This window comes from Spermophilus citellus, assembly GCF_964194105.1.
Source record: "Spermophilus citellus genome assembly, chromosome: 10".
In the NCBI taxonomy this organism is placed as follows: Eukaryota; Metazoa; Chordata; class Mammalia; order Rodentia; family Sciuridae; genus Spermophilus; species Spermophilus citellus.
In genome coordinates this window covers 4,429,643-4,453,873 of record NC_138197.1, presented here as the reverse complement: position 1 = coordinate 4,453,873, position 24,231 = coordinate 4,429,643, and the positions used below count along the sequence as shown (strand labels likewise).

The window sequence follows — 24,231 nt, the reverse complement described above, 5'->3', positions numbered from 1 at the left end:
TTTTGTTTGCATTTGGCTTTGTTTTGACATGTTTAAGGGTTTTTCTTCTTTGTTCTGTCTCTTTCTGCCAGCAAACAATTTAACAGAGAGAAAGTTTCTGTCAATTCAAAAGTCTGGCAAGTCAAATGTAATTTGATTCATATTATTGAAGTCACCCCCTGCATCTTTTAACTTTCTTTCTCTAAGCATATTTTAGAATCACAAATAAGAATTGCAGAAACTCCCTTCAAAATGAAAAGTCTACTTCCAAGCTGTCTATAGTTAAATATAGTCCAGTGGCATCTCTCTTCCTCTTTGAGCAAAAATCAAGAACACAATAAATGATTTAAGTGATATGTGACATCTCATATATTTTAGTTACTTTAATTTCATTTTAAATCCTTGGAGAATTTGTAAAAGTAAAAACTTCTTTACTAGTTTGAAACACATATGTACTGATTTTAAATATAAAAGTGAGGCCAAATTGCATTTGATATTGAACATGAATCAAAAGCAATACAAACAAACTTTTAAAAGCACATCTATCTCTAAATAAATCAGTGTGTTATACTTTAGGATAACAAAGTGAAGTGCATTTATGGAGACTTTGACTAGGCTCAGAAAAATAAAACTCACCAACTTCACAAAGTAAAAATACTAACTTGTGTTTTATTTCATTGATTTTGCAACAATCAGGCCATATCTCCAAAACCTAAGTGATGTTACAAAATTTAATACCCAAATAACATCTCCATTTCCGTGTAGAAGTTAATAATCATCTACACATAGTGCTGGAACTAGGCGAAAAGTACAAATAAACAGGATGCTATTATCCCTAAACATGAGAATTAGAGAACAACAAGAGCAAAGTCTCAACCTAAACCAATCAGGAAAGTAGGGCTTTTGTCCAGAACAGTGATGTGCTACAGTGGATCTCTGATTAAAAAAGTGTGAAATTTTACACAATCAGTACATACAGAACTGGGGAAGTGAAACACAATGGAGCTTGTAAAATGTAGATTTGTTCGAGTGATTATAGGAACCAGAAGTTAATGTCAGGTAATCTCTAAGTGGACTTCATTTTACCCAGCACTAACTATCACCTCAAGTGTGTTGTACTCCTAGGAAAAGCAAATACACAATGCTTGACAGATCTGAACTAGGAAATGAATATATTACAAGAACATTGCAATTAAGCACGAGCAGTAGATATTCTTTGTTTCAAAAATCTCTCCTAAAAACTTATTAAAAAAATAGACAAGCTATCTTGCCACAAATGTTGTCAGAAAGGGCTTCTCAGAGGTTTTGTTGAGCACTCCAAGAAACCGAAGCATATGAACCTGATGATACAGTCTGAGACAGTCTCATGCTAATCCATATGTGTGTTTTATTCTAAAGAATTGACACCCATTTCAGATAGGAGTATTATTGTCTGATTACATTTACTCTCATGGTTCAGATAAAATACAAAGTTAATTATTAACACTGAGTTGTGAACAAGAAAACTATTTCTACTGATTTACAAAGGGAAAGTAGTAGGAGAAAAGATAGCAAAGAGAAAAAAAGCTTTAGGATGATGCTACAAGACAGAATGAAATAATGGCAAAATTCTGAGCATTCTGTAACTCATTACCTTGTATCTTACAGCTTTGCCAAGAATGACTCAGCATACCAATTTTGCATTTTAAACATTTTTTTTCTAAGATCTGAGATTGGAGGGAAATTTCCCTAAAGACATATATTAACAAGCTCTTTCAACAAAAACATAGTGAAAAATTTAGAATATTCTTGTTAATTAAATCAGAAATACACAAGCATTTTATGTCAAAATTTGTTTATTCAGAAAAGAGATTAAAATTGTACAAGTTAATTGACTTCATTGATCTTTAAAGTAAGCCCTTTTTACTGGTTTCTCTACATAGCACTGAGTTAACAAGGGCAACTCTGTTGCTAAATCAGTTTTCTGTATGTGTGTGTGTTCTGATTCTGGGTTTAATATGTTATTTGTTTGGTTTAACTATTGGTACACAAATATTATTGAATTTCATATATGCATAAATACATACATACACACATGCACAAAAACACAAATATATATATATATATATATATATATATATATATATTGCTAGGAGCCACAAGCAAATAATACGATGTATGGCACCTTTGGTTGTAAAGTGACGCCAGCTAGCCACTGAGATATGATTATGCTAAGATTTACATTCATATGGATATTGGACTCCCGCTGTTCACCTTGGCCTGCTACCGGACTCATGTTACGGGGCCCATTGGAGAGATCCCATTGGTTGGGGAAGGATAGTAGGAGGGAATTCCGGGGGAGGTCCCGGGTGGCCTTGCCAGCGCGTAGGGAGTATTGGCGGCTTTTTCAAAAATAAAGTTTTGTTCCTGCTTGAGTGGCTGGTGATTCTGTGCCCAGCCAAGACTGCGGCTATATATATATATATATATATATATATATACACACACACACACTTTTTTTATTGAATATATACATATAATTGATCTTATACCCAATAACATCTCTAAACTATAAATTATATTTTGGAGATGACTTTGTGCTTTCTAAATAGATAATTACATCATCTTTGATAATTGTAATTTTGCATCTTTCCAATTCTTATGATTTATTTGTCTTCTTTTATTGAAATAGCTGGGACTCAAAGTACCAGCTTAAAATAAAGTGATAGCATGCTTCTAATACTTCAACAGTAAATAAAATTATTTGATCTAAAATTTGCTACTCTACATCAGGCTTTAAAAGTTCATTTTGATTCCAAATGTGCTAAAGTGTTTTTCTCTATAATCATGAATTGTCTCAGCAAGTGCTTTTAAGGTAAGTACATAATTGATTTTGCTTTTACTCTGTTGAGTATGGTGATACACATAACAAATGATAGAATATTATATTATAGCTTCCATTCTTGTGACAAAGAAATTTTTTAAAAATTCACTATATTTATATTAATATTATTTGTATTTGATTAATAGTTTGCCCTGTGTTTTTGTGTAAGTTTAACTGTAACTTTCTTTCATTATCCTTCTATGGATGCAGTATTACAGTTGAACTAGCAGAATGAAAAGAGTTGGAAAATATTTTTCTTCTTTTCCCTACTCTAGAAGATGTTCTATGTTCTATATGAATACAATTGTAATTATCTACAATAAATTATTTAGCATAACCATAAAGCATTAGAATGTTGGAGTTTTATTGGGATAAAGCTTTAATTTACCAATTTTTAATTCAATTAACTTACTACTATAAATGTCTTCAGGCAAAGATAAGTTATATTGGATAAGTTCTATTTTTCTGGTCAATAATTTATTCCACATAGATTTATTTTTATTAGCATCATCTCTTCATAGCGTTTCCTTATCTTTTAAATCTCTGCTTTATATAAAAGGATATCTCTTTTTTGATACTAATATTTTCTAATTATAGATTCTTAGTTAACATTGCTTAAATTTCATTTAAGACTTTTTCCAAAGAACCATTTTCTGGCTTTGCTATTTTAGTGAAACTTTTTTTTGGTATTTTTATTCATTCCTAGCATTGTCTTTATTTTCCTCTTTCCGCATTCAATAGATATTTTTTCAGACATTTTTTACTAACTTCTTAAGTAGATTATTATTAGCTCATTAACATTTCTGTCTTTGTTATTTGGTGATTCTGAGTATTCCAAGCAGCAACTCTACAATGAGATTTCAAAAGCAAGACATCCATGAGGGGGAGGCCTCTGACTAACAGTGGGGAGATAGCTAGGAGGCATGCAGAGAAGTCCAGCTGATTCGGGACTGGCATTGAGTTAGGAGGAATGGAAGAAAGGGAAGGAGGAGACAAAGGAAGGGTGGAAGCTTCTGAGACTTGGTGCAGTCCAGGCAAAGCTAGGTGAGGCCATCAAGGTCTAGAGTCAGAGGAACTTGGCACCTCCCGGGGCTAGCCCACCTTCCTTGGGTTAGAAGTAGCCTGTGGAAAGCCGAGTCTCATCGGCTCGGTTTCAGGGTGCAGCAACCTGGGTTCTAGGTTAATTATACTCCCTGTAATTGAGGGGTGAGAGGCACTTTCTCATGCTAATATACACAATTATGGTATTTTATATGATGTTCCTGAGGTCTGTAGCATCCCTGAACATTTCAATGTTTTTTTTTTCTTTCAGTCCTAAATTCCATTAAATTTCTTTATTTTATCTATGGGCTACTTAGTTATCTGTTTTCTAATAGTAAATAAATCATTTCTTAAATCATATTCAGTAATCAACATAGATGACTGACTTTGTTTTTAAAAAACAGTATCCTTTTGAAACTACATAGTTTAAACCAGAAGACCAGAGCCTGAATCTCAGTCTTTTCACCACAGTCTCTGAAGACTGAGAATGACGAGAAATAAAATTACTGGTAGTCCATACCTGCAAACCCAGTGAAGAGACTTAATCTACTTGGAGTGTGACTTGTACCTAGAAGGGAAATAAATGCCCAAGAGCAGCAGAACATTTTCTGGACACCACCTGGGAGCAGTGAGTGGGAAGTGGATAGAAGGTGAAACACAGGAGGGAGAACTATCTGCAAGAGAAGTGATATCACCATCACCGTGCATGGAGAAAGACAGAATCGGGCCTGAGGCCCAGAGGATGAGATAGCACCTGCTGCAAGGAGCAGGGAGGGGGCTTAGGGAGTGCAGGAAGCTCTTCTGCAGGCTCCTTGATATTGGACCTCCAGCCTGCAGAGCTGCAAAGTAGATGTCCGTCACTTAAGCTACCCAATCTCTGGCATTTTGTAATGACAACCCAAGCAAATTGATGGACTACTTTATCATGACAGAAAAAGGAATGCAGCAACTGTAAGAAGCTATTAAAAGCAGAAAACAAAATGAGAAAATCTTTCAGCTTCTGAAAGTACTTCTCATAAAACCAACACATGACAGAGAAAAATAATAACACACTCCAACATGAATTAAATTAAATCAAGGAAATGAAGATGTTTAGCACCCAATATTTCCAATAAGATAAGCCAGCACTCTTTAGAGAAACACTTGATTCCGGACCTGAAGCAAGAAATACAGATGAGTCCAGAATATCCTTGTGCCTAAAACAACTGAGCACTCAATGATTAATCGGTAAATATAACAAAAACAGTTTCAACTTAAAAGAGCTTCAGATGGCTATATTTGGAACAATTTGAGAATCCAAAAGAAAGCCCATTTCTTACTCCATTCAAGCAGCTATATCAAACTACCCCAAACTGGGTAGTTTATAAAACAATAGGACATTACTTCTCACAATTGTAGAGATTGAAAAGTCCAGGATCAAGGAAGGTTTCACATCTGGTGAATGTCTGCTGTCTGCCTCATAGATGGTAGCTTTTTCCCATGTCATCTTAGAGCAGACGGAACCAGCCAGCACTTTGGGGGGTTCATAGGATACTAATCCCAGTCATAAGGGCGTTTCTCTCTTGAACTAATCACCTCCCAAAAGCCTCACCCCAGAACCATCCCTCAAGTGGTAGGATTTCAGCCTGTGAACTTTGGAGGCACAAATATTAGACCACAGAAGATAATTGTTCATTAATAACAAATTGAAAAGATTCATACTACCTAAGTCTATAACATTACTCAACAGAAAAAGAGAAAAATAATGGAAAATGATTTTAAGAAGGCAGGAGAACGCTTTTTACTAAATGCAACATGTTAGCAGAACTAGAAATTTTGCAAGTACCAATTATGATAATGTTAATTACTTCACATAAAGATCACCAATGAGTGCCAAAATCATTGGATACTGTTTTTGAAGGACACAATAACATTCAGGGTTATCCTACAAATCATTCACTAATTTCAAATTGAGTACAGTATTATATTTGAGAAAGATGAAGCTCACATCTTAACCAAGTGTTCACATTCGGCCTCACTAACAGGAATCATTGTATTTCTCTGGATATGAAGCAGGAAGGCATCTTTGTAATCCATTCATTATTCTCCATAAAATTTAACCTCAGTGTAATCTAGTTTGTCCATCAAAAACTCTCACCCAGGATGGTTTTTCCTGAAGGAGATATTTAGCAAACTCTTGGTGAAGAGGTCCTTCGGCATCCCAAAGGTAGAAGCCCAGAGTACTGCCAGCTGTCCTATGTTCATGGGGAAGCACCCAAAACATGTCAGTGGAGCAGAGTTTGGAGATCTCTGCCCTAGGCTTAACTTTCCTGTCTATAGGAAACACAAGACATAGAGGAAGAAAAGATACGTCACAGAGGTCACCGCCTATGGAGCCAAAGTGACTCCATAGGTGTCCATAGCCATCAGTTCTTGCAATTCCTGTAGGAAGAATCTCAATCGTGATACAGAGTAGTGAGCAGGAGTGTATGATAGAGAGGGAAAGTATAGATCCAGCCTAGGTATTCTTCAGCAGATGAATAGATAAATAAAACAAAATGGTATACATACACAGTGGATTATTCCTCAGCAACATGAATTGCTGACCTTCTCACCATCAGTGCCAGAGTCCTGCTTCCAAAATTTCAGTTATATTCTTGCAGAATTAGACGACATTCTTTTCTTTTTTATAGAGAGAGATAGATAGAATTTTTTAAATATTTATTTTTTAGCTTTCCGTGGATACAACATCTTTATTTTACTTTTTTTTGTGTGGTGGTGAGGATCAAACCCAGTGCCCCGCACATGCCTGGTGAGCGCACTACCGCTTTAGCCACATCCCCAGCCCAAGACAATATTCCTGATTTTAAAAAAATGCTTTCCCACTGTGCTGTATAGATATATAATGACTAATGTGTTTTTATTTAGTTGGTAAGGTTAAAAGCTTAGGATGCTTTACAAAAAATATAATTTTAGTTTTGATAACAACATTGAAGGTGCACTTAGGTATGGCTTTATATCTGTAGTTGAAGTTTTCTCTTCTAGAAAAAGAATATTTCTCAAGTGTGAGTCCGTTAAAAAGATCGATTACTCAAATATGTCAGTGAGCCAGAGTCCAACACGAACATTTGTCCAAATTCAAAAACAAATGTCAATGTCTATGGATCGATTATGTAAGAATCTTCCGCTCACCTGACCTTTTACAGAAAAGTTCTAGACATTTATGGGAGAGGAAAGAATTCCCCAGAAGATCTGATAAAGGTCAAAGGATAAACTTGAGTGCTATTTGAAATTTTGTTTCGGGTGATTACATATGACCAGAATTCAAAATCATTTGTGAGAAAAGTTTAAGTTGCTCTCGTCTGGAAGCAGACAAGTGTCCTTGGAGTTGCCCAGAATACCTGTTTTACTTTGGCTCCCCACCCCACTGCTCTGTCCCCATCTTGTCACCTCCAAGAGTAAAACAGATGGGAGAAGGAGGGGCCTCCACTTGCCCCTTCTTCCCTGCCTCCAGTGCTGGCCACCAGGTCAAATAAAGGGACAGGCTGGATGGAAACCAGGATGAATGACATGTAGGGACATGAGGAGACCAGGCTGCTGACCCGGAGGAGAGGCAGTGTAGGACCAGTACAGGAAAGTGACCAGGACTATCAGATAGCCTTATAAAAGTCACAGTGCCATAACAATGACAACAACAGCTGGCCCTGAGCAGCAGGAAAATGATGAGCTTCTATGAGCAGATTATTAGAGAATAGAAACAATTTGTGGGGGTCCTTGTGAAATCAGTGAGTATCAGATTAAATAATAAGGATACAATAAACAGGACATTATGAATTCTCCTGATCAATGAATAAGATTACAGTATTATAAGGGACAACAATTAAGTGTCATATCTTTGAAATATGTTATTAGCTACCTGAAACTTTTTCCCAGAACAAGATTTTCTAGGGACCCAGGGAAAAAATGAAAACATTTGTTTTATCAGAAAAAACAAGCATTGAAAATGTAAAATGATGCAAGTATCTTAAAGCATATGTTGGGGATATTTTTAAGCTTATAAAATAATTTAGGTTTTTACATAAGAAAGTTAAAGCCTTCAACAGAAGGCTTTCTTCTATTCTAAAATTAATTTTGACTGTAGGTTCGGATCACTCTTTTGTTGCTTTTAGAATCCTGCTTTCTATAGCCACATCACAGGAATATATGCTAATGATAGGTCTTCTTACATTTCTATTGTATATGGAAAAAAGTATTCCTCGATACTTGTACACATATTATGGGTTTACTACTTCTTACCCTTTATACTCCCCTGAGGATTTTAGAACTTCATTCTTTACTTATTTACTATTTGTTACAAATTAGTTGTATCTTCTTTCCAAAACTTGGTATGAATGAAGAAAGCGATACCCTGTCTCAGATTGATAATCAGATAATATATTAAAAACAAAAATTAAAAATATAATTTATTTTAAAAATAATAATATGATGCTGCTGAACATTTAGTGTTTGTGTGTGATTTGTATAATATCACACTTCTCTTAAAGTGAGGACCCATCTTCTCCTGACAATGGCTTGGACACACAATATAGCACTATGGGCTATGATACTTCATCTATGAAAACTATTATACTGATCCTTGATATATAAATGGGAATAAATTTTTTGAAATTAGTTTAATGATACATTTCAAATGTCACAAAAATATGCATAGTCTTAGATACATTTCCTCATTCATTCAGAAATTTATTCAGGAGACCTAATTTAAAGAATTATATAGGAAGGAAACAGGTTCTTTTCAAGGTCAACTATAGTAATGAATAACAGAAACATGTATTTATATTCATATAAATGTGGCACCTTTTAATTTTTGAAATAGTGTGAAAAGTCTTCAATGAAAAGTTTACTTTCCACTTTCCTCTTTCCAAATCCCCCACACAGGCCAATTCTAACATCTTAACAGAGAACATGGTACATAGTCTGTCTGAATGTTGTAAAGAAAAATTTACAGATGCTCTGCAGTATACTAAATTGTATGTATTTTGTTATATATTTTTAACTTACTGAACTTACACAGTACCTTAGATTATCCTTTGCATAGTTTTCAATAATATGGAACATTCCACATGGAAGTAAAAATTTCCTAGAAATACCCGTGATCCCAGAAAACAATTTGTGGATATCATTTATAGATGACATTCACTTGACATTGAGTTTCCCCAGAATCCTCAAAACACTGTTCTACTCCTTCTTATTTAATTCAATTCCCTCTTATATTTCTTAGATTATTTTGTGAACTAGAAAGAGATTACCATAAATGGTATTTTTTTGAGATTTTGTATGTATTAAAGTGCTTTGTTCTATATTTTATTGGATATTAGATGCAAACAGAATTCTAAGATGTAAATCATTTTCCTTCAGAGTTTTGAAAATTTAGTTTCATTGTTTTACAGTTTCTGTAACTTCCAGTCTTCCTCTATAGAAGGTCAAGCATAATCACTGGCTGGCTCCATAAGAGGAAGAAAGGGATCAGTGGTTGAAAATTTCTTCAACACATTTTCAACCAATGCTATTCAATCCTACCTTAGTCCTGCTGTTTCCTATTCCTGTTACTCTGCAGTTTTGAAGAGAAAGTACAGGGACATGTCTATGCTCAATTTGCTGCATGTAAAGGATTAATGTTCTTTGACTTCTCTTGAAAATGAGGCAATCCCTTTATCAGGTTTGTAAGATTAACAATTAACTTTTTGTACTAGATAAAAGGAAAACCCTAAAATAAATACATGCTTGAAATAATGGTGATATTCTGTGTTTACTAAGGAACTAAATCGAATAAATGGATTAAATGTGTCATTCATTTACCCAATTTATATCTAATGTTACCATAGACCACTTTCGATTCTAGAAATAAATCAATGAATAGAGTAGAAAGAATCAATCTGCTTAAATGCGGGGCTTGATGTGAGAGGAGAACAACAGAATATTTCATCACCAGTTGCCACTGTCTTGGCTCATTTCTCCACCAGCATTTGGAGCTTGAAGATTAAGCAAATGAGAACAATCAAACTTGCTTAGGAGAAGGATCATGTAAATAAAGTCATGGCCCAAAGAAATGCTGGAATGTTCTGGAACTGGTCGTTTGCTTTCTTTGTGTCACAACTCATGAATTTACAATATTTGTGTGAAAAAAAATTTTTTGTTTATTTGCATTTTTTTTCAAATGCCTCTAATTCAAATTTTATGAACTGAAGCATGCAAAGTCCATTCTTGCAGTGCAAATTATGATTGGTTCCTTCAGGACACTTAATGATTTTTATTACTGAAATAATAATGTTGTTAAAGGTTTTTAAAATTATTTTTTGAAAAATGAAGTTTTCCCATAATCACACATTGCCTCCTTATGTATTCACAGCATAGAAGACATCTCTCTCTCTCTCTCTCTCTCTCTCTCTCTCTCTCTCTATATATATATATATATATATATATATATATATATATATATATCATTGCTTAGTATCCTAGGATAGAGAAATTATGTTTCTAAGAATAAGCAAATAAATTAATTACAAAACTATAAGATAAATTAATACTTAAAATGTTTATTTAATTTTTGGTGGTATAAAGTAGTGTCTCATGGTGGTCAAAGTAGTGTTGTTTAATTTTAACTCAGCCATTTGCCTTAGGCATGTCACTTTATGACTCTGTTTCCTGCTGTCACAGTTTTTTTTAAATGTATATGATACAGTCTATAATACAATTCTCTAAAGAGAATGAATAAATATGTATATATATATATACATATATTCATACATACATATGACAGTGGGAGGGAGGCAGGAAGAAGAAGGGGGAGGAAGGAAGATGAGAGAGAGAGAAATAATGAATTGGCTTACAAAATTTGGAGACTATGAAGATTTCTGTAGCCATCAAGCTGGATATTTCATAATATTTGATGTTTCAGACTGTGCTAGTCAGCTTTCATTGCTGTGACCAAAATATCCAGTAAGAACAGCATGGAATTTTTTACATGTCTCAGCATTAGAAGAGAATAAAATCATGGCATTGCAGGTAAATATATGGAGTTGGAGAATATCATGCTAAGCGAAGTAAGCCAATCCCCAAAAAACAAAGGCCGAAAGTTTCTCTGATGTGTGAATGTGATCCATAATGGGGGTGGGGGCAGCATGGGAGGAATGGAGGAACTTTGGACAGGGCAAAGGGGAGGGAGGGGAAAGGAAGGGGCACAGGTAGGAAAGAGGGTGGAATGAGATGGAGATCATTACCCTAAGTACATGTATGAAGACACGAATGGTGTGACTCTACTTTGTGTACAACCAGAAAAATGAAAAATTGTGCTCTCTCTGTGTGCTATGAATTGAAATGCATTCTGCTGTTATGTATAACAAAAATTAAATAAATGAATTTTTACAAAAAGAACAGCATGGAGGAGGAAAAGTGTATTGGGGGCTTACAGTTTCATTAGTTCAGTCCGTGGTCGGCTTACTCCATTGCTCTGAGCCTGAGGGGAGGAAGAACATCATGGCAGAAGGGTGTGGGGAGGAAAACTGCTCAGGTCCTGTCAGTCGGGTAGCAGAATGACGGATGGAGACTCCAGGAACAAAATATAAACCTTAAAACCCACCCCCAGCACCTAATTCCTCCAGCCATGCCCCACCTACCTACAGTTACCACACACTTGATCCATTAAAATTATTAACTCATGAAATAGATTGATCCACTGACAAGGTTACAGCTCCATAACCTAATCATTTCACCTATGAATATTCCATCCTGAACAGAGAAGCTTTGGGGGAAGACCTCATATCCAAACCATAACACACCTCACCTCTGCACATTCAAAGATTGATGCCCCAGCTCCCGCAGTCGTGGCCACGTTCTCAGTCTTCAGTTTAGTTTTTTTGGTTTTGTTTTTTTTTTAGGTCTCCAATTGATTGGAAAAGACTCACCCACATTAGGGAGGGTAATCTGCTCTACTCAGTCCATCAATGAAATGTTCATCTCATCCACAGGACACACACACACACTACTCAGACAAGTGTTTCCTCAAAAGACTGGGAACCCCATGGTCCAAACACATTGGCTCCTGAAGTTCACCATCACATCCCCTCATAAGATTGATGTGCTGGGTAATGAGATCTGAAGTGCGAGGTACTCACAAGACACCTAGAACCATAAAGCCTCCATGAAATTTACTATAAATACCTACTGATGATATTCAATCTAAAGAAAAACAGATTTTAATAGTTACTTATGCACCTCCCATTACTATTCAGCATTCACTGCAGAAGTATATCTATTATGTAGCTTTTCTTCCTTTCCCTTTTGGCCTGTGTTTCCCTTCTGTACCCTTTCATGTCCAAATGGTGTCCTCCACTCATTGATTGATAAAAGTTTTCAGAAGAGTAATTGTTTTGATATATCACTGCTCTTATTTATTTCCGTAGCTAAGCAATTTCTATTGTAGAGATTTCTAGAAAGACTAAAATCAGAGACTCAATTTTTTTTCTCTTTTCTATGATATTTGAATCATTGCTAAACACACAGAAAAAAAATCCCTTGGGCTATAATACTCCATTCCAGAACAGCTGTTTTGAACTTGAACAAATCAATATTAAAAATGAAAACCAATATGGTGTATCACTGTTAAAAATAATTGTTCCAAAAGCCACCCCACCTGTACCTACCAGGATGAAAAATAAATCAAAGTTTTACTGATTCACAAATGTATAGAAATTATCTAATTAACAACTTTCTGCACTGCTTTAAATATTTAAAATACAGAATGATTTCTAGTAGTATTTGAGAGAAAAATATTACTCTATTAAAGAAGTATCAAATTCAATGAGATGTAGAGACCACAGAATTTATTCAATTAACCACTGAAAGTAGTTATTGTATGAAAATGAGGCTTATCTTTATTACTTACTTGTCTACTTGTTAGTTTTTTGATATTCTTATCCCTAAAACATTACCCTTATCTATCCATATTAATAACAACCTCAGTCTCTCAGGCTGCTGTAACAAAATACCATAAACTGGGCACTTTATAAGAACAGAAGATTAACAAGTGCAAGATTGAGATGCAGTGTGCATGGTGTCCAATGAGGGCCTGATTTCTGTTTCATGGATGGTAGTTTCTCCCTGAAACCTAACAAGGTACATGAGAAGAGCTAGATCTCTGGAGAGTTCTTTATAAGGGCACTATTCTCATTCTTGAGGACCCTACCCTAATGACCTAATTACCTCCAAAAGGCCTATCCCTAACTGCTTCACCTTGGGGTTAGGAATTCAGGGTATGAATGCGGGGGGGGGGGAGGGGGGGCACAAACATTCATATCATGATGATGACCAATGGATGTAGTCAACTACAGAAGACATCAAACCACATTCCAAATGAATCTAGAAAGCAATATCCTCCCTCCATTTTGACTTTTCCCCCTAACCTCATAAAGGTTAAAATAGAAGGCTCCCTTTCTTTATTATCTGCTTTATCTTTTCCTCATCAATTCAGTGAGCATTTGTTGAGCACATTTTACAGGTTAAACATCCCTAATTTGAAAAATCCAAAGTCTGAAATTCTCCATAACCTGAAACTTTTTGAGAGCACAGTGGAAATTCCACACCATTAAATTTGTTTCATGATAAAATTATTTTTAAAATTGCATAAACTTACTTTTAGGCTTTGGATATAAGGTATATATGAAACATAAATTTAATTATCATGCTTTGGCTCAGATTCCATCCCCAAGATAGATAGATAGATAGATAGATAGATAGAGAGAGAGATAGATATTTTTCCCCTAAAATTTGAAAAAAAAAATCTGGAGTTAAAAACATTTCTGGTCCAAAGCATTTTGAATTTAAAAATACTCAGCCAGTATAATCCAGGAACTATTGCAGAATGAAGGTAAGAATTCTAGCATCTAAAGTGACAGACCTTTTTATGTCCTGTTTTTATTAACTTGGGATTTTGGCAAAAGAAAACAAGTGCAATTGCCCGTTTGGTTTAAGGCCCATATTATCAGAAGTTCTGTTTGTATGAAAATATGTTTCCCAAGGGAAATGTTTTTGAGAATAATAATGGGAAAGTTCTGAATCAATTTCCTCTAAAATATAACAGAATATTTATTTTACTAGGACTTTGTGTCTTTGTCAAACACAACTGTACTCTAATGGTTTTAGTAAATTGGTTTTGAATTCAAAGCTTTGGGAGGAATGGTTGGCAATGAGGACAGGGAAATGTAGAGGGCCTCTTGGTGCAAATGTGTCTTGTCTGAATGTGGCCCCGTAACAGGCATGACTCATACTGTGTGCCCTCAAACACGAATTGTGACCAGAAACACACAGAGAGGGTGAGACCTGGAGGGCATCACTGGGCAGGTCTTGTGGAGGAAGGTCTTCTGTGGAAGGCATGGAGAATTGTACTAGATGCCCTGGGGTGGGCACTACAATGTGCAGGACTTTGAAGAGAAGTGGACTAACCTAAGAAAACCTATTATTTTAAACAGTTTAAACTAATGTAATCCCTTCTATTCCCATCACGTCATCCAGCAGAAGCAAGTAAAAAAAAAAAAAACATAACTGCTAATGGCAATAAACTTCAGATTGTAATTAAGTAAGTAAACTTAGCTAGAGAACTTTTCCACAGACATGGCTCACAAAGAATGGCTACTTCTTTTTTTTTATTTTAGTACTGAGGACTGAATTCAGAGGCACTAGACCACTGAGCCACATCCCCAGCCCTATTTTGATTTTATTTAGAGACAGGGTCTCACTGAGTTGCTTAGTGCCTCGCTTTTGCTGAGGCTGGCTTTGAACTCAAGATCCTCTTGCCTCAGCCTCCTGAGCCTCTGGGATTACACGCATGTGCATCACCACACCTGGCAAAGAATGACCACTCCTGATGGAATGTCTGAAAAAAGAAGTTTTAAAGACTTTAATGCACTCCACATGGTTCACAACTTTTCTTGAAAGAAATGTGTCATTCAAGACATCTGATATTTCCTGGATAAATTATCACACAGGGTTTCACCCAATATTCAAGTTTGTGTCTATCAGATTTTAGTGAATGCAGGATAAGTAATAGTCTTAGCCTTGGACAACTACAGTATTGAGGCTTGTGTGTACCTAGTGCCCAGAAGCGTATCCATCTGTGACAGTGTGACTTTCAGTTTCACCAGGCTGTCGTTTTGCTCTAAGGGTTTACTTGTACCAAATTTCCTTTTGTAGATTTTGTTCCCTGCGTTCTGTCAATATGAACTCGGAATGTTTAAGTCCATATCACATACAGGCTTCTGAATGAACCTCTTACAAATGACAGTATCATGTGTCAAAACTGCATAATCATTTGTGACACATTCATAGTGTTCTCAGCAAACTAAATCTCTTTGCTATAATGTGTATATCAGTAAGAGGAATCAAGGTATGAGAGATGTCCATGAATTCAGATCAACACCTACTGTGACTATCTCAGAAAATTAAAGTATAATTAGATACCAGAGTCCTGATCATACAATACCTTTTTAGTCAAAGATGATATTATTTAACCATATCAGTAAATAAAATCTCCAGTGTATCATCTCTGACTTCTGACTAGGTCAATCCTCCGACTCCCAGGCCCATCTGGTATGTAGCTTCAGTAAAATGGGAAAGGTGCCCTTAGGATTTTGAGGAATACCACATCCCTCCCTGAAGGCAGTTCTCTGAGGGCAGGACATTTCTACCACACTCTTGAATTACTAGATCCTAACACATTGGGTACTCTACAATATTTGAAGTATTAAAGAGAGAATTCATAATTTAAGAAAACATTTTTTAAGATTTTTTTTTCATTTTTAACACAAAATAAAAACATTTTTCTGCCTTCAGCATTTTTCTTCAGCTTAAACTAAAAACAGTGTGTTCTTCGGATTTTCAAAGTATTCCTCATGTCAACATTTCCTAACATCTACAGTAGTACAAGAGGGCGAGGAAGGGCTTTTTGTTTCACCATCAGTACTCAAAGTGCCGGCTTTTCGTAGTGTTGATTTCCTACTGACCTGCAGTCTCACTGTCTCATTGGCTACCCTCCGTCACAGGCCTGCCTTTGTACCTCACTATATGAAGGCAGTTCAGCTTTCACAGCTGAATGTCTCTGTGCTTGCATAGATCTCTCTACCTTACCTATCAGACCTAACAAACCACTTTCCCTCTGGCTTGTTTGTGTATCCACCTGTGGCCACCCTGCATCCCGAAGACCTCAGTACTTGATACCAAACCACCCTAGGGAGTCCTCACTGCTTGATCGCAGTACCAAACACATGGAAGATGTTGGAGAAGTAGTTGTTGAATAAATTACTGAATAAGACCATGGATGAATGAGAATGCACCTCGTTATTTTCCATGCTGATGTTTGGGGTGGTTTTCTTACGTCTCTGTTGCTGCATTTTGTCTATGTACATAGAAAGGCACTCATGTGGAGAAAATCCCCTTTCTAAGACCTGATCAGTAATACAATATTACTGGATGTGAAAAAAAAATGTAGCCAAAGGTTTATGTCTTCTCTTGCATAAGCAAAATAAAGAAGACTACTTTTATAATCACAAGTTAAATTTAACATCTTACCTATTTGAGTATTTTGTTTCCAATTTGGAAGCAGCATTTTAAAAGGGGATAACTATAGACATTTTGAAAGTGAGGAAAAAATGATGCATTTGGTACCTTCAATTTATATCATACTGCATTCATTTAGGATTGGGAAGAAAAGAAACCAATTTAATAACATTTTATTGTACTATGTGAAAAGATTTAAATACAAAGTATCAGACAAAATGTACCACGGAGAGATCGCTCAAGGAGAGCCCACTGTGGGTGATTCATTAACATCAGAACAGGCATCTGAAACAAGGAATTGTACCTTAGGTTCTTTCCAGTTCAAGACATTCATAGTCTTTGTCCAAAAAATTCTCAAAGATTAGCCTATGAATCAACACATAACCTATGCATGGAGGATTGTATATGAATCTGGCTTGGGAAAAAAATAATACCAGGAAAGTGTATTTGGCACCCAAAACTGCAGGAATTGCACTTGCTATAAGACAGTACCTTTACACTCAGAATAGCCTACAATTAAGTGGAGGGAAATGGAAGCATTCTGAAAAGATTATGTATAATGTTACTAAAATCTCAGAATCTGGATAGTCTGGCCAATGTAGAATATACTAAATGAAATGTGAATGGAAAGAGAGACATATTTATTGAGTACTTACTACATGTTGTGTCCCACTTTTACTTATTACATGTAAGAATCAATTCATCTTTTAGATAAGCTGTTAACACCAGTTTGCAAACAAACTCATAAGCAAACAATCTCAGATGGCCTGTGTAATTACTGAGAAGCCAAACACTAGATACTGTTAATATAAAAACTAAGACCTGGATCTCTTGGATCCTGGAATGGTAAGAAAATGTGGGAGGCATATTTTCAGAAAAGTACATGAAAATGTGGAACTTGGCATACTTTTGGAAGAGGACCTAGGGTGTTTGAAATGAATTTTCGTTCTGAGATAATTGTCGATTCACAGGCATTTGCAAGGTATACAGGTAAATCCATGTGTCCCTTCCCCTGTTTTCCCCAGTGATGACACCTTGCAACTCCAGCACACACCACAACTCAACATGGACAAGGCAGTCAAAAGGCAGAGGGTTTCCACCGCCATAAAGGGTCACATCGGCCACTCCTACACTTGCTTCCTTGGTAACTGCAAATCTATCTCCGTTTCTAAATTTGTTGCTTCAAAAATTGTTCTGTAAATAAAATCACAGACTATGCAGTGTTTGGGACTAACAATCCCCACTCAGTGTACTTCTCTGGAGGCTCTTCGAGATGGTTCACGAATGGGGAGTTCGCTCTGTTCTATTGCTGAAGAATATTCAACTACGGTTTGTTTGATTTTTCACTCATTGAAGGTCTTAAGTGTTGTTTCCAGGTTTGGGAATTTACAAATTAAATCCATATACAGATTCACCTACAGTTTCATGTGAATCTAAGTTTCTTTCCTAAGAACGTAAATGCCCAGGTGTTCTCTGCTTCATCACAGGATAGTTGTTATGCTGGAAACGGCCAAACTCTTCTCCACTGCGCTCTCATCAGTTCACACTCCCCTAACAATAGATGAGTGGCCCGTGGCTTTGCTTCTTCACTGGTGTGCAGTGCTGTGGCTATTTTATTCTAATTTTAGCCACTCTGTAGTTACATCTCATGGTAGTTCTGTCTGAATTTTCTCGATGACACATTTTCACGTGCTGATTTGCTAGAGTCACATTCCTTTTGCTCTCCAGGTGTCCTCAAGAACGTTTCATCAGGCACTGCGTGTTCAGTTGGCCGTCCTTTTACACTTGAACACTGGCATGCTGCTTCTGTCTTGACCTCCAGGGTTTCTGGTGGGACGTGCGATGCCTGCTGACTGCTCGCCCCTGCAGTGGGGCAAGGCTTGGCCATGATGAGGTCGAGACGTTTCCCCTAGCTTCCCTTGAGCTTCACTACCATGTGGCTTGATGATGGGTGTCTTTGAATTTATGCTCCTTGGAGTCTGCTGAACTTCTGGGCTGTAATTTTGACCCTTTCCCTAAATTTCACTCATCTTTTCAGTTCTCTCCCGCCCAGTGCTACTTATCTGATAATGACCGCGGATATATAAACAGATTTTTTGTTATATATTCCCCATGTCCCTGAGGATGCATTTTTTTTTGTAGCAAACTTCCTTCTGTTGTTCAAACAGGATCATTTCTACTAGTCTGCCTTCAAGTTCATTGATTCTCTTTTGTCTCCTCCATTCTTAATTTTAACATTTTCAGTGTGCTCTTTGCGCCTAAGTTTTCCACTGTTTCTTTGATTATGTCTTCCATGTATTTGCTGCAACTTTCAATTTCTTTACTAAAAGGCTTACTGTTTTTTTTAAGAAATGTATTTAACTCCCAGTTGCTTACTGAGTGTTGTCTAAAATTCTTGCAAATAATTAAACATTGTTGCCATTTCAGGGGTGGCATCTGTTGATTGATTGCTTTGAGATAGGATGAGTAACATTCAATTTGTAACATTCAATGAGTAACATTCATTGTATTCTGAATATGTAGGGTATTATGTCACAAAACTGGACCCTATAGAAAGGTCCTGCTGATAACCCCTGGAAGATGAGGGTTGACTTGCCACTTGGCCTCCCTGAGGCCCAACTCAGAGTCTCATTTCACTGCTGGACCTCATCCAGACAGATCTGCATGGGGTTTCCTTGGACACCACCAGAGCGTGGGGGCCTCATTACTGCCAACTAGCAACGACAGTCTATTTTAGTTACCTGTTTTGTGGCCATGACCAAATAACCTGACAAGAACAACATCGAGGAGGAAAGGTTTACTTTGGCTCGTGGTTTCAAAGGTTCATCCCATGGTTAGCTGACTCCAAAGCTCTGGGTCTGAGGCAGAACATCATGGCAGGAGGGTGACAGAAGAGATTCCTCATGACAGCAGGATGCAGAGAGAGCTCCTCTACCCAAGGACAAAATAGAGACCCCAAAGGCACACTCCCAGTGACCTACTTCCTCTAGACACACCCTACCGACATACAGTTACCAACCAATTAATCTATTTCAGTGGATTAATCCACTCCATAAATTAGGTTAAGTATCTCACAATCTCATCACTTCACCTCTGGAAATTCTAGCTTGTCTCCCACATGAGATTTTGGAGGACACCTCATCTAAACCATAACAATCCTCCCAAGGAGGATTGGGGAACTTCTTACCACCTGACCAGAATGAAATGATGTCCTCCCCTCTCAGCATCTTCTAGCAGGAGTGGAGGTGGGGCTCTTCCCCCCCCCCCCGTGAGTTTGGTTGGATTCAAGCATTACTGTCCTCGAACTTTTGTCTTGATCTTCCTGGTCCTTTGACAAAAGCAAACCGACTTAGGTTACATTTTCATTATGGCTTTTGTTTCTTCATCCGTCTCTACCTATTGGTGTTCCCAGACGGTTAGCATCTTTGAGGTCTATATACAGCCCAAGGAAAACCCCAGGGGCACACCAGACTGCCAGTTGTTTCCCAGGTTGCCTAGGTGGAAAGCCTCTGCTCTTTTACTGAGTCTTTAATGTTTGCTTTGTGAATAATAGAGTTTTTAGATATACTTAGTGAAAATGTAAATTGATATAATGTTTCTAATGGAGCACTTGGCAGTGTGTATAAAAGATTTCAAAAATAAACATCTTCTTGACCAATATTTTTTATTTCAAAAATAAACATTCTACTTCGAGGAATTTAAGCCATTTTTAAATGTATGTATTTGCATGAGGCTCCTTATTACAGTGTTGATTTTATATCTAAAAGCAAGAACCCATGTTTTAAAAATGGTTTATATTTTAATAAAATTGATATAATTACACAATTTTAAGAAACCATATACATTTATATATATAGTATATCTATTTATACATATATAAGCAAATAGATTAATATGTATATGTTTTTTTTTTCTTTTTTACTTCTCTATACTTTCCAATTATTTATATAATAAACATGCTTAGATATGGAAATGTTTAAAATAAAACAATTGGATATAATCATCCTAAAATAATCACATCATTTTTCAAAAGATTTATTATAATTAACTTCTTTGGGCTAAAGTTGTTAACTTTTAAAAAATATTGCAAATTTCATTTACATTTGATCCTCTTTAATGCATACTCTTGAAGTTTTATGTGTTTAGGAGAAAATATTAGCAAAACACAGATCTGGCAGATCACTGTTAAACAAAATACACAAAGAACTCTTAAAGCCCAATCATAAGAAAATAAACAAGCTTACTTAAGAGTTGACAAAAGATATGAACACAAAACCCACCACGATGACAAGATAACAAACAGGCATAGGAACAAACATTAGTATCCCACATGACTAGGAAACTTTAGACTATAACCACAACAACATGCCCCTGCAAAATCACTAGAATTTCCAAAATCCAAGCATCAAATTCTGGTGATCATGTGGAGCAAATGCAAAGTGCTTCAGCCACTTCGGAAGAGAGTTTGTCAATCTCTTACAAAACTGAACCTATAATTACCATATGATTCAGCAACAGACATCCTTGGTATTAATCTAAAGGAGTTGAAACTTATTTCCACTTGAAAACTTGCAGAAAAAAAATTATAGGAGCTTTATGTATAATAGAAAAAGTAGGAAAGCAATAGAGATTATTTTTCAAAAGGCGAAGAAATAAACAAAATGTAGTATATCTAGACAATGTGATATTATTCACCACTAAAGAGAAATCAACTATCAAGCCACCAAAAAAGGATGTCAATGAACCTTAAATACATATTGTTCTGTTGAAGAAGTCCATCGGAAAATACAACACACTGTATGATTCTAACTGCACGATATTTTGGAAAAGGCAAGTATGGAGACAAAGAAAAGATCAGTGGTCATCAAGGTTTCAGGGGAGGGAGGGATAAGGTGTGGATCATACAGGAGTTTTAGGATAGATGCTTGGGATTAGACATTTGCCAAAACCTACAGAATGTACAACACATAGTGAAACCTAATGCAAACCCTGGACTCAGTTGATAATGCGTCGACGTTGGTTCATTGATTTTACTGAGCACCATAATCCTGAGAGATGTTGTACAGAGAGGGGTGAATATATAAACTCTATTTCCTGCCAAATTTTGCAGTGAAACTAAAACTGCTCTTTAAAAACATTACACACACGCGGGTGTATGCACCCACGCCTCTGGTTTTGAGGAGAGCTACAGGAAGCAGTCTGACAGGTCTCCCTCCTCTGTTTCTGGTATTAGCTGCATGTCCAGCAGTGCTTTATCAAAGGTGCTCTTGAGAGCGCAGAGCCCAGGGAAAGTGGCAGCTCTCCTGAGGATTGGATGCCTCTTAGAAACAAAAGGCACAAGAGCCATCCTTCTCTCCTTTGATTGAAAAGCGGTTGTTTTCAATAGTCACCTTCTCATCTGGATCTGTTGGTGCATATTTCCGGTTCCAACACCTGCGAGGCGTCTTGAGGAGGAGGGGTGAAGGACACCCCAGCAGCAGGGAGAGGCAGTGCAGGCAAGACCTGAAGCCCCCACTTTCCAGAACAGCTGGGCTGAGTACCAAAGTACAAGAACTCTTCTCCACCAAGTTTTCCCCAGGCACATTTTTGTTTTTAAAGCCCCTATGTAATTACTGTGACTATTATCACTCCCATCTCTGTAAACTCAGACACAGAGGGGCTTAAGGAATTCAACAAAATAATCAGAAGATGATTCTGCTGCTTCTGACTCCCAAATCTATGCATTTCCCAATGCACTTGGTTCATCTGACATAAAATACACTCCAGCATGAGCTCTGTCTTTGAAGAATTTTTTAGGAAACGAAATGCCTCATACAAATCACCTTCCTCCAATCCTATATTTTCACCAACTTCTTTTCCATTTCCTAACTTGTTCCTATACATTTGTATCCAAAGCATTTGTCCAGAATCACCCGTTATAAAATAAATAATTTGCTATTTTCTATTTTTAACGCAACACAGTTTTCAATGAAATATAAATAATTCAACCCCTCCTCCTATGTCCAAGAACAATAATTCCTGCTTTGTATCTAAGACAGGAAAAACACTCTGAGTTTACAAATTCATGAAAATTTATCTGTTGCAGTTGCTAGTCAGAACGGAAAATAAATCAATTAGCTATAACCAATGTGAATTTATCCTATGTCTCAGTGTTGTTAGCTGTTAATAGCGTTGGTAATGTCACCAGAATCGACATGCCACATATTTTGTATGTCATTGTTTCTGAAAATAAGTTAACATTATGTTCCATCAGATGATTGAACTTTCAATAGATATTTACTCACAATAAGACTTGCTTTGTCTATTGGATTGCTCAGATAGCTCACATCTAGTTAGGAGTATCATTCCAAAGAATCTTACATAAATTATATAAGCTTATTACTATACAAGCAGCACTCACCCTCATTAAGTAACCTCACTTGTGCAATTTAAAATGGTATATAATTTAGTCATTTTCAAGTGTGATTTAATAATGTTGCACCCTTTATCCAATACCTTACCTCTGCTCTTAGCTCACAGATGACTCTATCCTTGCTGTTTTGAGGTGTAGATTTTTCCTTTATATCTCCTGAAATTCCTCCTGTTTCACTTTCACGTTGACTGTGAAGAATGTCAGGCTGAAAAAGAAAGTTCGAACTATAATCACAACACGCTACAAAAGCTAGCTGGTTCCAGACTAATGCCCATTAATCTTTCCGATTTTTTTAAATCTTTTTTTTATTTTCCATGTGGATTCTGACAGGCCTTGTTGTTGCTATTATAACTATTATAGTTGGACCATTTATTACAATGCTTGTAGTTGGAAAATACTGATTTGTTACGAAAAAAATCAGCAAGTCTCCATAAATCTCATCCTTCAATTGAAAAGGGGACAAAACTCAGTTACCTCTGCGTATTCCTAACAATGGGTCAGTTGACTTCCAAATTAATGAATTAATTCTGATCTTTTAGTCCAGAATATTAATACCTCAGTGCTTTTTATAATCAGTCTTATATCTATTTAACATAAAGTATAAATATTAAATTCATTGTAGCGGAGGCAAACTTGGAGAAAAAATATATAAATGGTGCTTGGGTTGGTAAAATGTATATAAAACATCTAAAAATACCTGAAAAATACCAATAAAACCTAGGAACAGGTATAAAAACCTAGGAATTTGAATACTATTAACATAAATGGTGATATTTCTCCACACCTGTTCTTATAATTAGAAGTTTTTAGCAGAAATATGAAATTTGATAAATATATAAAATATGTAGCTATACATACATGCTGTTCTATTTTATTAATGTATTTCTTCCTTATATCATATAGGTAAATGTTTCATCATGAATTATATATAACTTGTATATAATCTCATGATAAATTAGAATACACAAGACAATATAATACAGCCTATTCAAAAATTTAAAAACAGGATTATTCATGACATTGTTAATGCTGATAATATTACCAGTATGTTCTAGTCTCCAGGAACTGAACTTGAAACATTGTCTTAGTTCATGCTGGTAGTGACCCAAGTGTTAGGCACTGCTATTATTATCCCTACTCTACAGAAAAATGAACCATATATTTTCTTTTTTATTATTGGGGATTGAACTCAGGGTCATTCGATCACTGAGCCACATCCCCAACCCGATTTTGTATTTCACTTAGAGACAGGGTCTCACTGAGTTGCTTAGTGCCTCGCTTTGGCTGAGGCTGGCTTTGAACTCGAGATCCTCCAGCCTCACACTCCCAAGCCTCTGGGGTTATAGGC

General features: G+C 36.3%; 1 pseudogene across 1 annotated transcript in view; it reads right to left on the bottom strand.

Annotated features, from left to right (window-relative positions):
* LOC308659076 (coiled-coil domain-containing protein 102B-like) overlaps positions 1 to 24,231 on the bottom strand; it is a 184,023-nt pseudogene that overhangs the window by 95,554 nt on the left and 64,238 nt on the right. Inside the window, exon 5 of the transcript XR_014024301.1 lies at positions 22,972 to 23,088. The product of XR_014024301.1 is annotated as a coiled-coil domain-containing protein 102B-like (transcript). The remainder of the gene's footprint in view (positions 1 to 22,971; positions 23,089 to 24,231) is intronic.